The following is a 9,418-nucleotide window of genomic DNA, read 5'->3' as shown; positions in this document are numbered from 1 at the left end:
CGCAGGTCTTGCTAACCTGAAATCAGTGTTGGTAGGACTGTGTTCCTGTCTGGAGGCTGTAGAAAAGAATGCATTTTCTTCACTTTCCAGCTTGTGATTATAAGCTGTGATTATAATGCTTGTGATTATAATAGGCCTAGTCTGGTCATCTACTATAATCTCCCTATTTAAGATCGTTTCATTAACAATGTAACAACCTTATTCCCATGTACAACCTTAATTTCCCTTTTTCATGTGGCATAACTTCTTCACAGTTTATTCTGGGTATTAGGATATGAACATTTTGAGGGGTTATTATTCTGCCCTCTACAGGGAGAAAACCTAGTAAGGGTGTGATCTCAGAAAAAGTCCTGCAGAGAAACTCAGGAGTGTAGATTCACTTAAGAATTATTCCATATGGGTCACTCCAGGGAGAAGTAAATTCCTAGGTACTTGCAACTGGAGGACACGGCTCTTAAGAAGAAGGTGGTGGCCTTTGAAAGAGCAAGTAAATCAGGGAAGGTACAATGTGCGACTATTTTAGGTAGCACTAAGAAAAAATGTGCTGGTAATTAAATGACAATAGTTCTTCAATTGTAAGATGGTTCTTGATTTCAACTATGATACAATGTGAACAATGTTCATCTACCAACTGATGAAATCAGAAAATGATATTAAAATTTTAATAAGCACTTATTGTTACTAACATCACCATTCCCTTTTATATTTTTTACATGTGCCAATATAGAATATGTTGTCAAGTTGTACATTCCCATTTGTTGACTTCCTTTATTCTTCTTATTCTTTTGGTTAAACAAAGTATTTGCGTCGGGCTCATCCATTAACTTAGACATGGCGAACACGAGGTACATATGCTATGCTGCCAACCCTCCCAGCTTTTTAAACTACTCTTAGCCCTGGGGAGACATCACAAATCAATCAGAAACATTCTTACAGAGCTTTAGGAAGACTTAGGATCTTTCTCACAGTTGAGGTGACAGCATAATTGCTTGTTGAAGCTAGGGATCTTCTGAGAGTCACAGTGAGAGCTATTAATAAATGCTTGAGTAAAAGTATGTAATGAGAACATCCTAGGCAAAATGGGATGTATTGTCTCTCCACTCACAAAAGGTCCATTGATTAGAGTTAGCATGAAAGTTGAAACATATTTGCCAACTTTGTCTAAAAGTAGGGTTCTATTGGAAACAAAAGAATCTTTGGGGTTGACTGGCGGCCATGTGAATTTATGATTTCCTTAAGGAATCTCCATCATTCTTGCCTCCAAGCAACTCTCCTATCTGTCCATCCCCATCTCCTGACTTGCTCTCTATCCTTTCTTAGCTGTGTTTGCCTAAATTCTAGCCTTATCACTTGGGAACTCTGAACAGTTCTTTGCTGAGGCTGCTCCTTACGATTTTTGTGCGTAGGTCTTTCAATACCGCTGTCACCCTGATGATTACGGTGGCTTAGGAATTGTCCCCAATCATACCCTGATATGACAATTGGATTTATTATGTGTCAGATAAACATGGAAAAGTCAAGAGACAATGAACCACAAAACAGACACCATTTGCAAGGATGATACTATACAATAAAGATGGACTGAAAAAGTGTAGTTTATAATTTGTAAAATGTCTAAATATTTTCTTTTATTTCTGACTAGAGATTTTTGAAAAACTTATGGGAACTATAAATACTCTAAAAGAAATGAACCACATATTGAAGTGAGGTGAGAAAAATAATTCCATTAAATGGCTTGATGTTTTGGCTATATAACGCAAATAATCTAAACAAGTGAAAAAACATGTAAAAATACAACATATCTGGTTACCTTGTGTTCTTTGATTCAAAGTACACAATTAAACATATACTTCTGTATTTAAAGAAGTTAAATAAGAATTGGTGCCATGATGTTCCTTCTTCATTAAAAAAAAAAAAGTTAAATCATACATCAGGCTGATTTCTCTTCTGTCTTGAGGGTAGAAAATGAAGGCCACATGGCTATGAAACACTAGTGTTCTTTTTCATGGCACAATTGCTTTGTTCAGCTGTTTTGAAAAGAAGAATCCAAGGATAAAGAGTTCTGTCATAAACGTGAAGGCTTATATTTTAATTTCATAATATAGAGTGAAGAAGGAAGTTAGGAAGAAGAAAGAGACAAAGATTAGAAAGAAGGTAAAGAAAGATAATGAATACTTAAAAAAAAAAACTGTCTAGACAGCTGAAGACAAAGGCAGTTACCTACCTGCCCTTCTGTCTCTCAGTATTTCCTATCAAACAATACAGACCATTGAGAACAGATACAGATGTAGATATACATATATATCTGTACATATATCTCATGATATATAATTTATATATATCATGGTATATACGTCATGCCCTCTGCATATTTAAAGGTAAGAATGTCCAATTTTCACAATAAGTAAGAAGAAGAAAATAGCCAGATTCCAGCTGTAATTGCTCATCCTCCCACTCTACTCCTGCCCCGCCCCCCTTAAAGCTTTGTGACAAGCAAAGACATATGGAGAATAACAGTGGAGAAGAGAAAGCTTAAGCTTACTATGAAATCACCGCTATTAGTATAAAAATCCTAAAAGCGTTTCTTGGTAGATCAGAGCATGGACTACACGAAGAGACCTAAAAATATGCATGATTTAAAGGGCACTTTGATAGGCATAGCTTCTGAAGGAGGAAAAGGGCAAAAATAAACACCTTTTGACAATTGGAGGAAGGGGAAGATAAGCAAAAGGGCAAAATATAGGGTTTTAAAATAAAATTGCGGATCTGCAAGCCACAGAAATGTAAGGAATTAACTCCACCACCAGAACAACAGGAAAATCTATTCCAGTGTCTACACAGATGGAATAAAGTATCTTTAAGAATCTTAGTGCTTCCCTGGTGGCGCAGTGGTTGGGAGTCCGCCTGCTAATGCAGGGGACACGGGTTCGTGCCCCGGTCCGGGAGGATCCCACATGCCGCGGAACGGCTGGGCCCGTGGGCCATGGCCGCTGAGCCTGTGCGTCCGGAGCCTGTGCTCCGCAACGGGAGAGGCCACAACAGTGAGAGGCCCGCGTACCGCAAAAAAAAAAAAAAAATCTTAGAAAATACAACACCACAAAAATTCACAACATTAACAAATCTGTACAGATCTTTTTAAAAATTCAGAAAACCAAATTCCAAACACATCAACTGCAGGTAATTCTCCAGAAAAAACAAGAAGCAGAAGAAAACTGCAAATATCAATAAAAGTCCAAACAGAATAAAATACGCTCAAACGAGCATTCGAGGATATGAAAACCGCCTTGAATCAGAAATTCAACAACTGTACACGTAAAATAATATCAAGTGAAAGGTTTTCCACAGTGGAGCATATTCTTTAAAAAGTCTTTCTTTTGTTTGCAAGCTCTAATATTTAACGTCTTCTAGCTGTACATAAAAGAGATGTCTATTTACTAATTAATTCAGTTACCAATGCATGTTTAAAATAACATAATTACCCTTTTCACACATGCCATAAAACAGCATTATTTGAATTCTTTAAATCATCTTTGCCATTCCTGTTTTCATTATTATTGAAGTTACTTTTTGGGTCTTCTAACATGTTTACCTGGAATATACCACCGTTATTTTTCTCTATAATATTTGAGATAAATTATTATTTCTGTAAATATTTTTCTTTCTCTAAGTTACTTTTGAAACTGTCATTGAGGCTGCCCCTAAAATTTATAGTCTGAGACATGGTACTAAATCATGAGAAGTTAGGAGAGTTTTTTTTTTTTTTAAAAACGTCTAAAATTAAATTGAAGAGTTTGGCTGATTGGTGGAGCTAGTTACTATGTTGTTTTTAAAGTAGTCTTCAACAGGTTTATTAAAGCTTATTAAAAATATTCAACATTTACAATTGGAAATAATGATTAGTAATTTATCTTAAATGTATTTATTTCCTTTCAAAATTCCTTTCCTTTCAAAAGTCACAGGAACTTATAGTTATCAAAACTAATACTGTTTGAGGTCTCTACAATCTAATATGCATTCCCCAGACAGTCCTTTGATGTAGAAAATGAATTCAGGAACCACCTCATAGTGTGAGGTTCATAAGGTGACTTTTATTTTTTTATCCTGGGGAGTAAACGGCACATAGTATGTTTCTGGGGTATTTTACTTTCAGAGGAAAATGTCAAAAATCCAACAGAATTTTAAAAAAACTTTTCATGTCGGTGATTCAGAACTGTTTACACACTTCTGAAAGGGGATTGTTACTTCAGATCATGCCTCTGTGCATTGGGCAGGCTGAACTACATAGATTCAAAATCATCCTCTGACATCTCTCCGTATTCTATGGTTCTGATTAAAGCAGAATGGCTTCAGGGAAACTTTACAGTAGCAGATAAAAGTTTACTGTTTTTTTGTGGAAACGAAATGATGTCTGACAACTGGTCAGAGATAAAATGAGATGCTTCCTGAAGTGGCCAGGTTCAGGGTACACTGCTGGGCAACAGCTGGAGATAAATCTGTCAGCACGATTCTATTTTCCTTGTTTCCAAGTCCAAACAATTCCCTTCGCAGATATGTTTTTCTCTTTTACAGAGCTGCAAATCAATATTTACTTTTATTGGAGAAACGTATGTGGTAGATGTGACTTAGTTCCCAAACTCAAGCATGCAAGAGAACATGGGTAGGGAATTCTCTCCCAGTCGTTCGTGGAAGGTTCACGTGCCTCTAGGAAAATCCAGCAAGTCTACCCTCCAGTCTGGCATGGTTGTTGCTGCGGACCATGTTGTTCGAGGCCACATGCTTTCTGGAAGAATGCTGCCTCTTGGATTCTATGCCACATGATGGCATGTGATTCTTTCTTATGTTGGCAAGAGCCAAGGGACAGGGAAAAATCTCCCTAAATTTGCCAAACTCCACCCTCTAGATGTTTCACCATTACGCTGGAGTGATGTCCAGAAATGGAGACCATGTTGTTCCTGTTGCCTGTGAAACCCAGAGACCTTTACCTCCTACTTGGTCTGGGGAAAACATCTCTGTTTTTCCCACTTATAACCTGCAAGCGCAAAGACTCGCACCCTTCCTCTCCACTCCACCAGGAATGCTCTCTTCCCTGAGTGTAAACTTTTACTAAAGAATGGAAAGAAGCACTTCATGATGAAGATTTTGCTTTACACTGGTAAAATTCCAGAAACAAGGAAACACTAAGATCTGTTTAGCCTGGAGGAGGGCCAGAAGACAGGGAAGAAGGGGAGTAGACTCTAAATAAAACCAAACTGATATCTTAAAATTTATCTTGCTGCAACTGGGCAAATTACAGTTGACCAAAGGTGTGGTCAATTGAACACCAGGAAAACATATTACAACTGACTTGTAAGGGGAAGGTCAGCCCTATTTTCCTACAGTCACCGAAATCTGATTATGTGACTCCAGAGAATGAAAAGCCTTATAAAATACGTACTTGCTTCCATATATCATCACATTCGTTTATCTTAGACACTAACTTCACCCAGTCAAAAAGTGCCTCTTGCAGATTCTGTGAATGCCCTAAATGCTAATATGTCTCTTTTACTTAGCTCTTTCTAGCTTGAGTGTGTGTGTCTATGTATACATATATACACACACATGCTTTTCCTCCAAGCCATATGCAAGCTTCCTGAAGTTCTTGATTGATTGATTGATTGAAGTAGAGTTGATTTACAGTGTTGTGTTCGTTTCTGGTTTACAGCAATGTTCATATTATACTGCGATTGTTGAACTTAGTTGCCATGAGCGGTGGGAAGTTTGTATTGGGTCTTTCAGCCTCCTTTCTATCTATTTTGTCTTTGAAGAGGCTGGAAAATATGCAACCACATTTCCCAGATTCCCTCACAGGTAGGTGTGAATATGAATCACGTGCTGCAATTCGAAGAACATGTGCAAATCCGGAATCCAGGTGTGAGTAGTTCAGACAGAAGTCCTCATCCTGCTGTAGGAGCCAATGGAATTGTTGGCAGCAACTGGCCACCTTGCACTAGTGTTGCATTTTCAGTTTTCAGAATTGTGATGGTGAGAGGGCTTTAAGACTCAGCAGAAGCAGCAACTTGCTAAACTCAGGGTTCTAACTACATCAGAATATTCTTAACAAGCCAGAGGTACCTCCCTGACGTGTGCTACTCTACCCCTTCCAACTGTTTTTTAAGTACCCAATCCTGCCTTTCAAATGGGTAGGAGGAGTTTTGCAAGAAACTACCCATACTCCCCCACCAGAAAGCAGTTTGAAACGTTAATTAAAAAATAAGATATATATGTGTATACGTATGTATGTTATAAATATCTATGTATTTTACTGATTCTATTACCTGTAGGATGACACAATACCAGAGAAATAAAGAATGAGAAAGGCTATGACCCCCCTTTTCAATTACACATGAAAAAGCTGAAGTCCAAAGAAGTTTTGGCTTGTCCAGGTTTAAACAACAGTGACCTAGAGCTAGAGTTACTACTCTGGTCTTTTGGCCACATGTTCAGGGCTCTTTCTGTTGTATAACTCTGATTCCAAAAGATTCAAGAAGACATTCTATCAACTTAGTTAAAATTACTGCTAATTGCTCTTCTCTCTCTCTGTGAGTCAATCTCTCTCCTCCCTTCTCTTTTTCTTTCTCTCCTACTTTATTAACCCAGAATCCAATTAATTAAAGTTCAAGTTTGTTGTTTATACTTGCAGTGAAAAATATATATATATATTAGATGTATAAATGTGAGTACACCTGCACATGTGATGTTTCATCAGGAATGTGACTTAAGTTTGAAGATGATTTTAACCCAGTAATACTATTTGCATCATACCATGTGCAATATACCAATCACTTGGGGGTAGTATCTAGGTTCTAACACTTTATTCACTTTGTGACTTGGGAAAGTTTCTTTACCTCCATGGGCTCTGGTTCTGTCATCTGTAGAGTAGAGTTAACACAAGAGCTATTAAACAGGGCTTTCCTGAGTATTAGGTTGATCATGTTCCTGCATGACGGGGCAACTTTTGTGTTGTCTGCATGGGACCTAGTATTGACCTGGTGACACTGGGACTGCAAACTCTGGGGATATAAAAATATACCACTCTTGGCACAGACATTGGTTTTCTCTTGATTAGTAGAAGCAGCTGTGAGACCTCTCCAAGCAGCCACATAAGCAATTCGAATTTTGAAGACGGGAGGAAGGACAGAAGGGTAGATTCCTCCTGGTGACTGGAGACGGCAGAAAGATTTATAGGCACATTGAAAGTATCCTCTTCTGGATCCCCACATATGGCTAGGAAATACTTTGGGGAGGTTTCCCACCTTGCTTGGGAGAAAAGGTGCTATCAAGATAATAAATTTTTGCATTACAAATTTGAAACATTGATAACAAAACATTTGGTGTGTAATTTCCACTAAATAATTGGTATGCCATCCATATACAGCTACTGTATTTTGTCTTTTTAATGTAAAGATTTTGCCTCTTCCCCATGGGGAAACATTCTTTGCTTAATCAGTTTCTTTAGTTAGGAGAGCTTCAGAAATGGCTAGATTTAGAGGCGCTATCAGCCTGAGATGATTAAAGACCTAAAGGAAGTCATTTGCGTCACTCACTGAAAGAAAAAGTTAAGGGCTATATATTTTGTAAAATATCCAGACACAGACATTGATTTTGCGGTGGACCACCAGCATCTACACTCTGTCCTGGGGAAGCAAAATTTAATGCCATTTTGAAAAGTTAATTAAACCCACTGATGTATGACCAATAAAAAGGTAAGCATGTCAGAACTCTGGTATTGTGAGGAGGCGCTCCAAGAGAGCAGACTTCATGACTGAAAGGCTGTCTTAAGAATGGTGCCAACCCCTTCCCTCGTCTCTCCAGAGAAGCCCAGAGAAAATAATACCATCAGGAAAAACTATTGAGAAGTCTAATGGCATAATGCAATATTAACTATACCAAATGATAAGCCAAGGCATCTGAACTCCTTCCTGCCCCCATTCTTTTATTTAGAAACATTTATTTAGTACCTGAAATGCACTAGGCAGTGTGCCAGCTCTGAAAGATGTAGTCCTCAATAAGAAAAACAAGGTCTTTGATTTCAAGGAGTGAATATTCAGTGGTTTATGACTGTACTCACTGTATGTTCTTCAACAGGTTACTTTACTTTTCCTCTCTGGGCCTCAATGTCCTTATCTGTCAGTTGACTAATAATCTGTGGTTCTATTTTTGTCACAACCCTGGGAAACAGGGCATGCAAGATGATACATAGATTTGGAGGAAGGCAATGGAGGGGTGATGGATCTGATTTAGGACCAGGCTTTGGAGAATCCTGGCTTGGAACAAGGGATGGAGACAGAGATTTAACATGGAGAGGAGCTGAATCCACAGGGGAAAAGCTTTATCGGCTCTCTTCCAGAAGGAGGGTTTACGTGGGAAGGGAAAAGGGGATAAAGGCAGGGAAAGCACTAGGCTGTCACGCTACCATGTTACTGCCCTCAGTCCTCACAATAACTTGGTAAGTTTGGAATTTCCCCTTGTTCCCATTGTAGAGATGAGGAAATTGAAGTGAAGCAAGATGAAAGTGTCAAAGATTACACACTTAGTACCCTGTTCAGTCTGCTCCACCCAGTTCACTTTAAAACCTATGTGTGTCTTTCTCATCATGTGGACTCTCCTTGAAGGTATAAAGACAAGGGAAGCAGCAAAGGAGGAGAAAGCACTTCCTGCTGCAGGGAATTTTTGTGGAGTTATGTGGAAGAGGTGCCATTTAGGCTGGGTCTGGTTAGGACATATGACAAGGAAGAGCAGAATTGGATATTATAGGCAAAAAATGCAATATAGATAAAGAAACAGTGAAAAATTGAAGACTGCAAAAAGAATAGTAAGACTGAAACTTATAGTGTAGGTGAAGAGAAGAAAAATAAGAGTGGAAATGTAGTTTGGAACAGTTTGTTCAAGGTTTTGAATACCAGGCCAAGTAAATAGTTTCGACTAATAGCCAAATGACAGAGGGTACAGCATTAAAGGTTTCTGAACAAAGCAATGATGTACTCTGAATTGTGTTTTGGAAAGATTAATGTCCCATCATTTTCAAATTGCCTGAAGTTCTTTTTTTTTTAATTAAAAAATTCTTTTTTAACATCTTTATTGGAGTATAATTCCTTTACAATGTTGTATTAGTTTCTGTTGTATAACAAAGTGAATCAGCTATACATATACATATATCCCCATATCCCCTCCCTCTTTTTTTTTTTTTTTTTTTTTGTTGTTGTTGCGGTGCGCGGGCTTCTCACTCTTGTGACCTCTCCCGTTGCGGAGCACGGGCTCCGGACGCGCAGGCTCAGCGGCCATGGCTCACGGGCCCAGGCGCTCCGCGGCATGTGGGATCTTCCCGGACCGGGGCACGAACCCGTGTCCCCTGCTTCGGCAGGCGGACTCTCAACCACTG

This window comes from Physeter macrocephalus, chromosome 20 (assembly GCF_002837175.3).
Source record: "Physeter macrocephalus isolate SW-GA chromosome 20, ASM283717v5, whole genome shotgun sequence".
NCBI lineage: Eukaryota > Metazoa > Chordata > Mammalia > Artiodactyla > Physeteridae > Physeter > Physeter macrocephalus.
Note: the sequence above shows the minus strand (reverse complement) of the source record.